Here is a 16152-nt window from a genome sequence, read left to right as displayed (position 1 = left end):
ATCATAAAAATGTAAAATTAAAATGAATAAATTATTTGAAAATAAAAATAATATTAAATAAATAAAATTAAATTAAATAAAACTATGAATAATTTTCTGGCAATGTGATTATGTAATCATGTGATCTATAAAAAAAAGTAACTGTAATCTGATGATGAGCATTTAAAAACACAATATAATCTAATTACAAGTACAACAATTTTGGAATCTGATTATGTAATCCATATTACATGTAATTAGTTACTACCCAGCACTGCACACACACCCAGTTTTTAGCTTATGTTTTATGTATTTGTTCTGCATTTGTTTTGCAGTTTGAATTAATTCGTACAAGTTTGCATTCAAATTCTTAAATTCTAAAGTACTTTAATTCATAACAGATAAATATGGAAACATTATAGCAACATTTGAGATACATCCCCCATCATGTCCAGTAATTAAACATGATATTAGGCGATTTCAGCTAAATACACAACATGATGTTGTTCTATTATAGTTTGATATAAGTACCCCATTTAATACACAAACACTGGCTTCTGATTTACACATATCGTCCTGAACAATACAGATCAAACAGTAGAATTTATAGTGGCATATTTACTTCAACTCTTGTGTATGAATTGGTGTTCAGAGCAATTGATTCAATTCTTCGGGTGCAATAAGTGGGTGATATATTAGTCATGGATCATGTTAACACAGTTACTGGATCCTGAGCAAGAATAATGAGCTCACCTTTAATTAACCATTTCACACATATCACAGAGTAAGACAACATGCCACAAGCCCTGTAATTCAATTGTTTTGGCTGCGACTGAGTGCATGTTTGTGTGTGTGTATCACGCAGAGTTTTACCATCATTTTTATACAGTCGTTGTCATTTTTATTATCAGTGTGTAAATGAACTGGATTGAATATAGCATGTGCGGCTGACAGATTATGGATTTTTAAAATCACAAACATCTAATAACCACAGAACGATGCTGTAACACAACATCTGTGCTTATAAAGCACGTCACATGAATTTAAGCAACATAACATTTAGAAGTCGTCGAAGTTAAGAAGGAGACAAGAGACGCTCGCTCTCTCGTTCTTTTTAGCAAGCTGTGTGGCTCGGCTCTTTCATATTCACTTGACCTTGAAGTATCAGCCCAGCACACTCCTGAGTTTAGTGAATGGAAGTCCCAGACCCACTGCATTTATCACTGAAATACTGTGCTGTCAGGTGGCTCTGTATACCTGTCATAGAGGGCTCAAAGGAACAGCTCCAGATCCTCTCCTCCACAACACCGCATGATTCTTCATTGCCTTACGTTGCATGCCTTTCCACCATTGTTTTCAGCCATATGTCAACATAATTCATTTTCCCCAAGTATGACAGCAAATCTTTTGGTGGGAGGGAAAAAAAAAAGACACTTCAGCTTATTGTGGTCATGATGCCATGCTTACATAATGACATAAACACAATTTCTATTATTGGATGTTTACTGCCCACTTCCTTCAACCGACTTGAAAAGTGAATTTATAGAGAATGAGTAATGAAATCATAATTCAACAGCAGTTTGGATCATATGAACATTTAAACAAGGGAATACTGAAAATCGTGCAATGCAGTACGCCTATAAGCCGAGCGTCTTGAACATATCAGTTGAAGTTTCTCCCAAATATGGCCACGGTTACCTCGCTGTTGTCAGTGGTAACTGTTGATATTATTGCTCTTGGACAGAAGCCCACCGTTCATGATTTTCACTAATGAGCACACCAGGTTTTTTTTTTTTTTTTCCTACCCATACAAGTTTTCACCCCAAGTGGTTACTCTTGAAACATTAGAAAATGGAAAGGGGGGCGGAAAATGAAACCCACACAGCAGTTGATCACTGGATTTACAGAAATCATTTCACTTTTAAAAAGTGTTTTCTCAACATTGCAGCATTGCATATCTAATCAACTCCTGATGAACACATTAATTATTTTTGAATTATCACTCATTGAGAAATTTACCAAATCTATGAGTGTCTTTGGAAGGCTTTTGTCTTTCAAACACATTAAAATGTACAAATTCACGTCATTTCATATTTACATACAATGCAGGGAACTATTTTCAGCTGAACCTCCTGAGATTTTAGGTTAATAAGTTAGGCCAATAATAAAATTAAGTTAACGGTTTTCTGATGTCGGTTAATGGTCACATGACATGCAGATAAACAAATAAAATATACTTTTTAGCTTTTTTAGTAAGTGTTTTATTTTTATTTTTTTTATATTAAAATTATTTATTTTAATGTTACATAAATAGCTTTTCATTAAACTCATGAACCCCTGCAGTTCCTTTACGAAACCCTGACTTAATGTAATATTTAATGCACTTCATGTTGTTGAAAAAGTTGATATATTTTCTTTTTCCTTGTATTTTTATATCAATTTGGTACAAGATTATCCTATTCAAACCCATTTGATAACTGAGTTTGGTCAAAAGTAATCTAAAAGTAATCAAAAAGTAGTCAGATTACATTACCTTAAATGTGTAATGTAATGGATTACGTTTCTAACTACAATTTTTGTCATGTAATTTGGAATCAGTAACTGATTACAATTTGTAAGTAATCTACACATCTTTTTTTAATCTACCCCCCAAAAAAATTTTTTCTTTGCATAAATGAACAATATCAGATTAGACTCTCCATAATCTTGTCAGACATAATATAATAAAACACTAAAAATGGGTAACGCTTTATTTCGATAGTCCACTTTTGACATTCTACTAACTACAAGTAACTTTGCAACTACGTGTCAACTAACTCTCATTAGAGTATTAGTAGACTGTCTGCTTAATATCTGCTAACACTTTATTTTGATGCTCCCCAACAGACATTCTACTAACTATAAGTAACTTTGCAAATACATGTCAACATATTCTACTAACCTGAAGAACCCTAACAGCTAACCTTAACCTAACAGTCTACTAATACTGAGAGTTGGCATGTATTTGCAAAGTTACTTATAGTTAGTAGAATGTCTAAAGTGGACCATCAAAATAAAGGGTAACCTAAAATATTATAAAATGCACGAGTTACATAAGAAAATAGTTTTAAAAACCTAATATTTATCTTTAAATGTATGTTTATTATATTATTATTTTAAGAATAAAGAAAAAAGCCAGCACATACAACATAGCTTCCCTTTATCTCTTCAATATTTAATAAATACTTAATTATTTATAGCTTATTTATGCATATGGGGTGCTAATTAGTCATAAAATCCTTCTTATCTGACAAGTTTAATTGACAGTCTCAAAACAAATAGCCCCTGTCTCATAACATACACATCATTTCCAAGAGAATTAAGTTTTTGAAAACTGAACAGGCTGTCACCTTACTTTTTTTTTTTTTTTTTTTTTTGTAGTGACAGCCAAAAAGGGGCCCACAGGTGTCTCAGAAAGCAGTGACTGTGTTGTCATAATTCATTTAGGCATCCTTCTGCAAAGCCATAATTACCTAATTAGCTTGTTAATTAGGAGATTAGCATTTACTGATAGAGTGGCTTGTTTAGTGAGGGGTGGAGTGGAGTTCCAGTGGAGTAAGTTACGAACGTGTTGCCTTAAAGTGCCTCCCAAGTCATTTCGCTCTCTATTCGGGTCAGAGATTGGAAGCTTTGATGGAAAGATATTAATAGTATTGAAAAATTATGCAAATAAATGTTTTAAGCATCTACCTTACTGATAAAATGTGTTTAAATTTCTGTTTTTTCTGTGTATATATATATATATATATAAGAAGATTTAACAATAAACACATTGTTGCTATATTGCTTTATTTCCTTTCATTTTATCATCAAATAGCCTAAGAAACGCAAACATACCTTTGCAATGTGTTTAAGATTCCAGATGAACTGCTGAGCATTGCTCTCTGTCTGATTTCCCAGGTTACAGCACAAGTAGTCTAGCAACTCAATAGTCTCTCGTCTATATGTCGCCAAGTCATGTCCTGTTGCTGAGGAAGATTGGAGGAAATGACTTGAACGGACAGTGCCAGAGACGTTACTAACTATGTTAGCACCAGTCTCTTATCTAGTTTATGTGTTTGTTTATTCATTTCCCGATATTCACTGCATGCAGGTCATACATCAATGTTACCATCAGGCATGCTTTATGTTTAAGAAGGCCAGTGTTGGGTTGTAAATAACTAAAAGCAGTGATACTACTAACTAAAGTACATTTTTTCAGGAGCGTTAGAGTATCTCAGCAACTTTTTTGAACAAGTAATGATAAAATGACTAAAAGATACATGACTATTTCTTTATGTCATATTTATTGCACATGCAGCCTTTAAACATGAATACTTTTCCATCAACTGGATAAAATGTTGCACACATGTACAGGCACATGCACACGCGCATACACACAGTTCAAGTAGTATTTATTATACACATAAAATTAGCATTTAATTACTGTTAGTCGCTATGCAACTAAAGTGATGTGCTGAAAATGTGCTGAAAATAAATCAATATTTTGAAGAAAAAATAGTATGTGTTGTAATGTGTTTGAAAATAGCAATAAATTAATTTTCTAAGATATTATGTTCTTAGTAAATATATTAGCAGTTTGTAACTTGCACTATACAGTTTCAAAGTAGCTTCACTAATGCTGTGTTTCAAATCAAATATTAGATTTCAGAAAAAAAGTAATTTTCTACTAGTCTTTCACACTGTGATGTGATTTTAAGTGTAGTTTAGACAATGTAACAACTTTGTTTTTCACTTTCTTTTTATGTTTAAACAGGCAAAATTGTTATCCAACTGAATGCAATTTTCATAATTATGTCTTATTATGTTTTTGGGGTTTTCTAAGTACAAAAGAAAATTAAAACATTAATTCTATTTTTACAGTTCTGGTCTATATACGTCCCTATAGCTAAAGCTCTTCACCCAGCAGACATCCCCTTCATTCAATCAAAGCTGCTCTGTCTCTCTCACAGGCCAGGTTGATAAATAAGAGGGAAATTTTGTGTCTGCCAGGGCATGTTGTTAACTCTCCCCCCACAGTCATTAACTCATTTCAAGTGCAATCATAGAGTGGGAGGTAAATTAACAAACCATTAAAAATGTTATAAATGCACAATTAGCATGCCAACATTTACAGGACACATTCATTGAGCTGCAATAATTTTTGATTGGGCGGTTCCAATTCATCCCCCCTCTGTTTGTCTGTCTGTCTGCCTGTCTCGCCCCCGCTCTCTTTTTCAGCCTCTCTCTCTCTTTCTCTCTGACCGTCGGTCTCTACAGACATTTTGGTCTGGTGCCTGTTTGGCTAAGAAATTGAAGGAATGAGGCCTGATTTAATAGGTCATTGGTGGTGAACATTCACCTCTTACGTCATAGAGCATAAGAAAAGAAAGCGGCAGAAAATGAAAGGAAAAAAAATATGAGAGACATGGAGGGCTTTTTCCTTCTGTCTTCCCTTTCTCATTTGCTACATTATGAGTTGTGTTGGATGGATGAATTACGTGCCGGTTTGTAATAGTCTAATAGTAAGGATGATGATACAGCAGAGGGCAGCCTGCATGAGGCACCGCAGAACCTGGAGAATCTCTTTCTCAGCTTCCTGGGTCGATTGTAATAGGGTCATTAGCTAGTCTGGATCATATTTTAACATTTAGCCCCAGGTTATTGCATGTAACTTGCTTGATGGTCTCTGATATGAGATTACTGCTAAATCGATGAGCTAATGAAACCATAATGGTGTATTTCAATCAAATATCAAATGAATGTTTTTTATAAAGTATCGCTTCAGTTTGACAGGTTAGTAACAATGTCCTGTTAAAAAGAAATAGGCCCCTCAGGTTGTAAAAGAAGATCTTTAACATTTCTTAAATCATCGAAGAGAGCCTGATAAAAACGTTAGCGTGCTTTTCACAGAGTGGAGAGTGCTTAGTCTCAACGTTTTGGTTTACAGAATACCGTGTTTGACAGCTGATTAAAATTAATTTAAAAATATAATTAGGCAATTATAATACCGCTTGCACCTCCGTTTCATAAACAAGAAGTTAATATTGTGTAACTTACATTTTAGACACGATATTGTCTGGTTCCACCATCGAAAATAGTTCCAAACGCTGTGAGTCTCCGAGCAAAATGCATGAATCAAACGAATCGTTTGAGGGAATGGCTCACTCACAAACACACAAACTCGACTCACTTGTATCGTTCCTGAATAATTCAGTATTTTAACCAATCTGTAAAGTGAATAATTTAATGCCTCACTCATAAATGCAGTAATTTGTTTAGTTTCTGAGTGAATCAGTGATTTTGAACGAATAGTTTGAGTGAATGGTTCAATGACTCACCCATACTTGTTGTTTCGAATCGGTAAAGTAAACGATTCATTCACTCTGAAAGACACTTGTCACCACCTATTGGCGTAACGATGTAACATGCAGAAAGCAGTGGAAATTTATTCGTCAGTATTTTAGAGACTATAACAACATTTGTCAATATGACATTTTATTTAATAGTATTTATTTTTGTAAAACAGCTCCTTGTTTTTAAAGTGAATATCACTGATTCATTTTTGTTTTTGTTTTTTTTTATTACTCAATATATGTAGGCTACATTTCATGTTTAAGTTTATTAATTGCATTTTGCTTCGAACTTTCCGATGTGCAAAATGAGCTTACTATAGCATAACCAATGAACATATATATGTCTTTTATAGCCTAATATATGTTTCAACACTCCTATCACACAGTTTTGTTATTGTTCAAGTAATTGAAAAACATATGCAACATTTCCTTCACACATATAATGAAAGCAATGGCATCAGAGCTTAAGGTTTGGCCCATGTTTTCTGAGTCTCCCCTATTCCAGAGTACAGGGACATGTGAGTAGATCCAGCCGGGCTTCCTCCTCCAGCTCTGCTAAGGGCAGGCAGATGTAAGGGATCAGGGGCAGACGTGGAGCCTCGCAGGGGGAAGGTGAGAGGTACACAGCCTCTCCGCTCCTAGTGATCAATCATTCTCCACTTGTCCTCCTCCCTGGCCCGCAGCTGTTCCTCCAACATCTCCTGTGGAAACACACTCTTCACTTTGCTTAAAATTATTACACAGACCATAAACCCAGAGAGGGAAAGCTCTGTTAACACTAGTGCACAGGGTAGTCACTGTAACCTTTAAGATGAGCCAGTGGTGCTTTGGACGAGAGCCATACCAGCCGGTGCTGGCTCGCCTCTTTCTTTTCATACCTGTGGAACTGATGTTTTTGCTGTGGAATTTATTTGCCACTCGCAGCCCAATCTCAGGAGCAGCATTGATCCCCTTGATGACGGCTTGAACCACGGCCTTCATTCCAAGGGCAAGCTATCCGGAAAGCTTGTCAAATTACGAAGGTGTGCAGACCTGTTTTGACAACATCATAAAACAAGCAGCCAGAAATTGTTGACCATCATGATGATGACTAGAATGATTATGTGAAGAGGTGGGATTTCAGATTGCCTTTTTTTTCTTTTCACACTGTGAAGCAAAAAACTATTTTGTACTGAATGAGGTACTGAACTGTTTTCTAGTCCTATTCTTGATTTGAAAATGTTAGACAGACTGAATATCTCCTATTCCTATATTTATTGATTTTTGATACAATACACCAAGTCTTGTCATATGAGGAGTGTTTATCTGACCTAGAAAAAGTCAAGTCAACACCACCATTTATGTGAACAAATTTATAAAGTAGTGGTGTTTCTGAAAAGAAATATTCTGGGTTCAGTACAAGTTAAGCTCAGACAACAGCATTTGCAAGCATAATGTTGATGAATTTTCATTTTCCCATCTTTTCTTAAAAAAAAAAAAAAAATCACAAATTAGGGTTAAAGTGAGGCACTTACTAAGTGAATGGGGGCAATTTGTAAACGTTATTCATTTTTTTAATAGTATAGCCACAAGACAAACAATATGCATGTTAACATGATTTTAGTGGGGGAAAGACACCACTTACTAAACTTTTCTGTGTGTCATATCCAATTTTATAACACAATACCATAAACCCTAAAACGACAATGAAAATTATGATATAAACAGCTTTAAAGGGTTAGTTCACCCAAAAATGAAAATTCTGTCATTAATTACTCACCCTCATGTCGTTCTACACCCATAAGACCTTTGTTCATCTTCGGAACACAAATTAAGATATTTTTGATGAAATCTGATGGCTCAGTGAGGCCTCTATTGCCAGCAATGTCACCGAACCTCTCAAGATCCAGAAAGGTACTCAAAACATATTTAAAACAGTTCATGTGAGTACAGTGGTTCTACCTTAATATTATAAAGCGACAAGAATACTTTTTGTGCACCAAAAAATAAAAATAACGACTTTTCAACAATATCTAATGATGGCCGATTTCAAAAAACTGCTTCAAAGCTTTACGAATCTTTTCGAATCAGTTGTTCGGATCACGTAACAAACTGCCAAACTGCTGAAATCACGTGACTTTGGCGCTCCGAACCACTGATTTGAAACAAAAGATTCGTAAAGCTTTGAAGCAGTGTTTTGAAATCAACCATCACTAGATATTGTGATAAGTCGTTATTTAAAAAAAAAAAAAATTTTTTGGTGCACAAAAAGTATTATGGTCTTATGGGTGTAGAACGACATGAGGATGAGTAATAAATGACATGATTTTCATTTTTGGGTGAACTAACCCTTTAAGCCCAAAGTATAGTTCACTTTTTACGCATACGCGAGGGTCAGCAGTGAAGCGTGACGTGAATTTCGTCATCAGAAGAGTACACGCGTACTGTACGTGCGCCGCCAGATTTTTGGAACTGCACATACTTGTACGTGCAGGTTGCACAAGCGCATTTAATTTTTTTTGCAGTAATTAGTTTATCCACAAGGTGGCAACCCTGCTCTGGGGGCATCAATTCACAAGGTAGTCAAAGAAAAACTGCACAAACAGAACAAACTGGAACGTGTGCAAGCTACAGCGACAATGGAGGCCTACATAGATGAGAGATTGTGTGAAGAAGTTAGAAAGTACCCTCATTTGTACAACTCTATAAAAGAATACAAATAAATTTACATAGGTTGTAACTCATGGCGAGAGATTGCTCAAAACTGCGCACACGTCGAGTCAAATGAAGTATACTTTCCAAGACTGTGCGTTCGACTGTGCACATACACTAGCGTACGCGTAAAAAAATGAAGTATACCCAGGGCTTTAACAGTTCAAACAAAACAAGAAAAAAATCACTTTAACAGAAAAAATAAAGTGATTTTATGAAATTATAACTCTAACCTTTCTGCTTTTAAAACTCCAAAAATAGCCCCATTCACTCACCGTTCAAGTGCCCTAACATAACCATGATTTTTGTTTTAAAAAAAAAAAAAAAAAAAAAGGAGACAAAAAGAAGTGGTAATAAACATTATGCCATGAATTCTGTCGTTAAAGTTTAACTTGTTCAATAAACACAATTGCTATAACAAGTATTCGTAATGCATGTTTGGTATTTATGATATAGGAACAATATAATTGTAAATCGTATGCTTACTCTCATCAGAACTGTGCATTCACAGATATTAACTCTATCCCAGGACCAGGTATGTGACTGGCATACCAACCTGGCCACTCCTAACCATTTCTGCTTTAAACACAGATCTAGGAACAGTAATCCATCTATTTCTGCTCATCTGCTATGAATTAAACATAGACGCAGGTCAGCACACAGTGTGTCTAAATCACTGCAGCCCGGCTGCCCTTAGCTCAACTTCTCTATTGACATAATGTCAGATATGACACTATTACTCAGCGAGTGGCGATGGTCATTTGATAAATAGTACCATAAATTGTTGACAAAACAATTTGTGATGTATTACATTCGTGATGGGTTGTACTGCTTATCAAATCAAAGTAATCTGGTGGCGGACGCCATTAATCAGCCTAATGTGCATAATCTTGCTGCTGATGGGAGACGACTTGGAGATTGTGGATAGTTTTCTACACAATTCTCTCTTTTAGATTTAACCAGCACACTTCAAAATTAAGGTTCTTTGTTGGCATGTATGGTTCCATGAAGATCCTTTAACATCCATGACACAAAAGGTTCTTTGCAGAAGAAAAAGTTTCTTTAGACCAGTGTTTCCCAACCGGGGTGCTGTCTGGCGAGACAGAGGTGTTGTGTAAAAAATACTTGAAACATTTTTAAATTAAAGTGTGTGTAAAAAAAAAAGCATGTAATATATACCATCAATCTGATGTCTCCAATAACAACAATAACACACAAAAATGTATAACAAAAATGCAAATCACAAGAAAGGTTGGTCTAAATTTCGGCTTGGGATTGCAGGGGTTGCGCATAATTTTCAGTCCTGTGCTCACATCCAAAGTGCGCACACATAAAGCCCGCCTCTCAAACAGATCGCGAGTGGAAACACAATTGGTTATGTCCAAAGTGAAAGTAAAAAGTTTAGAAAGAAAATGCATGTGCAACAGTATACTGGATCCATGCATCAGGTCTTAAAGTGACAGCAGCCTAATAAACCTGCTGCTGTCCATGTTTTTAATGTTAATCAAAAGAGAAAATCACTCACTGCTCTTGACTGAATAACTTTTGTAACTTCTGTATTTATCTGTATTTAATTTTTACAATAAAGACCATCCGGGTTGTTTTATATTTAAATAGGCCTACTTCACTTTCTGTAGTATTTCTTACTTGAATAGCCCTACTACTGTTAAACCTACCTGAAAAACTTAAAGCTATTTATTTAATTTGTATCTTTATTCCATTGTATTTATTTGTGCTATCGTTAGTAATTTGTTTATTTGTTCTTATTTTATTACTGACTGTTTACTTGTCTTTTATTTTTATTTAATTCAAAGTTTGTAATCAAACAACAAAATGACCCCATTGTAAAAACACAAATACATTGAGTTAGCAAACATTTAGGTGAGATAGTTTTAATGGTAATTTTGCAATGTATATTTATAAATAAAAACCTAAATTAAAATCTGTCATCATAGTGATCTCTTCAGAAGAAATTATTAATTGCCTAGACTTTCAATGGATGGACAAAAAAAAATTAGATAATATTAAAAATATCTATATGACAATTTATACTGTGGTTCTTCTGCGTGGTATCGAATATCGATACTTTTCGAGGTATCGTATATATCAAAGTTAGAAATATTATAAATTATAAAATTATAAATTTTTGAAAATTTTCAAAGGGTGCTGTGACTGAAAAAAGATTGGGAAACACTGCTTTAGACTATAAAAATGTTCCTCAGACCAACACTTTAAGAAATAAAAGTTCCAAAAGGGGTTTTTCGCAGCAAATAGTCAAAGAAGAACCATTTTGGGAAAAACCTTTCAATGATCGGTACTGAAAATAACCATTTTTTTCTTTGTGTGAAGAACATTTTAATAATCGAAAGAACCTTTTTCCACTCTAAAGAACCTTTTGTGGAATGGAAAGGTTCCATGGATGTTAAAGGTCCTTCATGGATCCATAGATGTCAATAAAGAACCTTTATTTTTAGGAGCGATGAATGAAACGGTTCTTTTATGAACCTTTCACTCACAGGTTCTTTGAGAAACCAAAAATGCTTTTTCTATGGCATTGTTGCATGTGAAAACCCTCTTTTTGAACCTTTATTTTTAAAGAAACCTTTTTATAGTCTAAAGAACCTTTTTCTTCTACAAAGAACATTTTTGGTTTTTCCTGACATTTTATTGGGTGTATTTCGAAGCTAAGATTTGTTTATTCTGCTGAACTGGATTGTGCTATATTTTAGATCATACAATTTGAAAATGTGTTTTAGTATCTCTTTGACAACCCTTCCCCTAACAAATCTAAGTGTTTTCATAACCGTAACATTTTTAAAGCATATATTTGCATAAAACACATATTTGTGTCTCATAAATGCCCATATGATTTCAGAGCGAAGTACTGAGAGACTTTAATTGCAGCTAAAAGTCTCATTCTAAAAGTTTCAACTCTTATTTTAAATGATTCTGTATATGGAAAAAGTTTTGAATATATATAAACTATAATTTATCCCAGACCGGCAGTCATGTCATGTTGGTTCCATTACATTCTCTCTCCTCACCAGACTACACACTCTGTAGTGCCGCTGTGTGGTGTGTTTCCACGCTAAGTGAGCAGCCGATATCTCAGCTATCTCTGCAAGTGAACTTGCTCATCTCTCCTGTCAGATACAGATGACAGAGTGTTATTTTCAAAAGCCCACCACAGACAGGAGGACTTGTTTAATGTGTGACAACATCCTGTGATCACTCAGCTCTCTGTATTATGAGCAGAGCTTTGTATGTCCGTTTGCAAAGGCTCAAAGACTTGAAGCGTCTGAAGGAAAAAGCGACAGCTACAGAGACAATATGTGGAAGTCCACGAGAGCAACACAAAAGCTGCTTATCAACTCTTGATAAGAGTTGAAAGGGTTTGCCTTTGTTTCTGCTGTCCGCATCACTTGTAATTGAGAGGCTGTCGAAAGTTGAAATGATTAAAACTGAACCATTCGCACACCATTAAGACACAATGACTGTCAACCCTACAGGTTTATAACATATTTCAGTATTTACAGTATATTTACAGTATGTCCCCCATTGCTTTAATGTGCATTTTGAAGTAAAAACAAAAAAAGTCATCTTAAATGTTAAATTGTCAATACAACTGAAAAATTTGAGAGAACATCACATAACCTGACTTCATAAATGGGTGTTAATTTTCCTAATTTTTTTTTGTTTGAACTCACTATTATGGTGATCAGTGTTCCTGTTGGTTGGGCGCTTGGAACTTCATTTATATTATTGCAACTCTCTTCCCAACATACTATTTCTATTTCAATTTACTGGCAATTTTTTATGCTTTTTTTTTTTTTTTTTAAGTCTAACTAATTAGATTTTACAGTGCAGGTAAATATTGTCCTTTCAAAAACAACAGTGTGTGAACAAACTGCATCATTAAAAATGCTAAAACATTATATTTAAAAATTACCCATGCAAAAAAAGTCAGTCCAGAATAACTTTATTTTTTTACCACCCATGACATCACCTGTTTCACTCTTTGCCATTGTTTTAATGTAGTCTGTGGTGAAAAAGTGATCAGAAGGCTTTTTGCCCTTTGCTAATTAGAATCCAGCAAGAAAAGCCTGGAGATTTATGAAAGGGTTAGAACCTACACCCGTAAGTCTTTCTGGTGCACCGGTTTAAAGTCAAGCAACCTTGAGACGAAGGGAAACAGATTGCTCACACAAAAAAAAGAAAACATGTTCATGCGGCACATTTCGAACAAAGATTAATTAAAAAGCCAATTGCAATACATATTTTTTACAGAGAGAAATTAGGGCATTTTTAAGAGTGATGCATAATTTCCACCATCTTTATCATTAAGGAAATTTCCACTCCAGCCAAAAAAAAAAAAAAAAAAAAAAAAGATCTTTTTTTAGCTTGACTAATAATATCAGGCCTTTTTTCTGCTGTTTTGTGAATGAGATAAAAACTGTGGATTTTAAAGGTCTGCTGCTTTCCGGTAAAAGCATCTGTAAAACATAGTAATTAAGTCAAACTGTCAATCATTGAGAGTCCGGTGGGGAGTGTTAAAATGTTAGTTTTAAAAGAAAAATCTAGAGGTCATCTGATCAATATAGTTTATTTATTTATGATTGATGTGAGACTAATGTATAATACTTTTTCTAAGCCGTGAATAATTTTACATTCAAATAAGTTACGTTACACTAAAAAAAAAAAAATGTTTAAGAGGAGAGTTCTTAAAATCACCCTGTGGTTTGGTAATAAAAGCAAAGCTAACTTGAGCTTCCCATGCATTGAATCAAATGGGCTGATAACAGAGCAATAAGGTAATGGCTGCTGAGTCTAATTTCTCGGCTCGTTCTGCCAATACATGTACTATAAATCTGAGGGTGTTTTTTTACTGCTATTTTTACAAAAAGTGAAGGAACTGAGACTACAACGGCGCATTTCAACTTGAATGTTAACTTTGTGAGCGGAGCGGAGCGGCACATAATGCAGTGCTGTTGCCTGTTCATCTCTCATGAATGTGCCGTTTCAGCACTGCTGAAGTCATTAACAGTCCCTCTGGTTTAATGAGTAAACCCAGTCTAATCTAACATTCACCACCCCATTTTCTCATTTAATACTCAAATCCTTTTTAAAAATGGATAGCTGTAACTTTGCTCTTTTTTTTTTTTTTTTTTTTTTTTCAGATTAAGATGAATAGCAATAAATGTGTTTTCTTGGAAAGAGAGGGTGAAGTTTGTTCTCCATTAATGAAACCACATAGACTATAATGTGCATGCTGAACAAAAACGTCATAAACGGAGCAATTCCAATAGGGTCCTCACACCATCGGTGCTCGGCCCTAATAATAAAATTAATAACGTAAAAACAATTATAAAATTGCTAAAATTATTAACACAACAATTACTACTACTACACTGTAAACCCAAATAAGTTGGCAAAACTCAAATTTTTTTAAAGGTAATCAGTTACATCAATTTTTTTAAGTTAAGAAATTCAAATTTTAAGTACGCATAACTGGCAGATTTCAATTTTGTACTCATACATTTTAATTGCTCTTAACTTTAACATTTTAAGTAAGTTAATTCATACATTTAGCTGAAACTGATCATGTAATCTCAATTTAAGTATTTTTAGTAGTGGAAATTTAGCTAGCTATAACTATCTAATTCAGCAAATGCTAATTGTTAACAGAACTCTTTGATAACATTAGCATAGCATAGAAATTGCTGAAAGAGTTCAGCAATATAGAACATTTAATATATATCTGTTCTCAAACTAAGCTCATAATGGTAACCCCCGAAAAAGAAAGTTCTAAGTACTCATAAAAGTTCATTTGATTGAACTAGTTTGTTTAATTTGAGTTTGCCCTACTCAAACCAATTAATTATTTTGAACATTAGGGTTTACAGTGCTACTACTACTACTACAACTAATAATAATAATAACAGATCTAGAAAAAGTAATCTATTTCTGCCGACATGATTTAATATAATTGTATGGTCACACTTTAGGGTCCAATTCTCACTATTAAGTAACTATTAACTATGACTTTTGCCTCAATAAACTTCTAATTCCTGCTTATTAATAGTTTCGGTATTGGATAAGAATATGGTCATCCAGAATAAGGCATTAATATATGCTTTATAAGTACAAATAAACAGCCAATATCCTAGTAATATGCATACTAATAAGCAACTAGTTAATAGTGAGAATTGGACCCTAAAGTGTTACCAATTGTATTTATAATAATAATTTGTCCATGTCACAAATTACACATAACTATTAATATTTACTTAATCACTGTCAAATGGTTGAAATACATTTTTAAATTTGGGAAACATGCACATAAAATCATGTTTACGTTTAGGGTAATTTACCCTCATGCCAAAGTGATTTGTAATAGATGCGTGTCTGTAAGCCCTGTGTTTATCCATTTTCCACTGTAGCAGAGAAAGCTAACCACATCCACATCGTCTATAGCATCCGTGGCAGACAGACACAGGGAAAGATCCTATACATAGGAGATGACCCGTTAATGTGGTTTGTCCTGTATGCTTTAGCCGCAATTCATTTTAATTGTGCGTATGAAGTTTAAAAGTATTAGTGTCAGGTAAAGATTCATTGCTGCGGTTTGATTTAAGGCCGGCCTAATCGGAAGCAACCATGTGTTCTGGCAGATGTTTACATAAGCCTCACTTGCTCCCTGACAGGAGTTAAAAAGTACAGTTGTGGTAATCAAATTGTGGTGTGCCAAGTCAGATGCACGAGGCAGATTGAATTAAGCAGCCTTGCAGATTTATGTATGAGGAGACGCCAGCCAGGGATACAACATTCATCTGAGTCGGAGCAGGGGGGGTCTCTGAAACCTCCCCAGTTCTGCTGTTCTCCTTTGTGTCTTGTCGCTGTACCGGACTGACACGTGATATCGATGTTGATGCGAAGTAAACTTGTGCGTCGGCGTTTACCGAGACGAAAACAGGTTAGAAAGCGTCTCCAAATGAATGAGAGCAGTTTTTTGCTCACGACTCAGATTGTTACACACTTATTCGCTCACAACAGACAGAGACAGAGTAAAGAGTCTGGAACGGCAAGAACAATTGAAGTCAGATTATGT

General features: G+C 34.7%; 1 long non-coding RNA gene across 1 annotated transcript; it reads right to left on the bottom strand.

Annotated features, from left to right (window-relative positions):
- Window positions 1-329: 329 nt before the first annotated feature.
- Window positions 330-6884, bottom strand: LOC127517268 (uncharacterized). Its single transcript, XR_007931229.1, has 3 exons — window positions 6058-6884; window positions 3856-3986; window positions 330-1383 (listed from the first exon to the last, which is right to left on the bottom strand). It is a non-coding gene; the product is annotated as an uncharacterized LOC127517268 (long non-coding RNA).
- Between the last annotated feature and the right edge of the window lie 9268 nt (window positions 6885-16152).

This window comes from Ctenopharyngodon idella, chromosome 8 (genome assembly GCF_019924925.1).
Source record: "Ctenopharyngodon idella isolate HZGC_01 chromosome 8, HZGC01, whole genome shotgun sequence".
NCBI classification, from domain to species: domain Eukaryota; kingdom Metazoa; phylum Chordata; class Actinopteri; order Cypriniformes; family Xenocyprididae; genus Ctenopharyngodon; species Ctenopharyngodon idella.
This window is presented reverse-complemented; position numbering and strand designations above follow the sequence as displayed.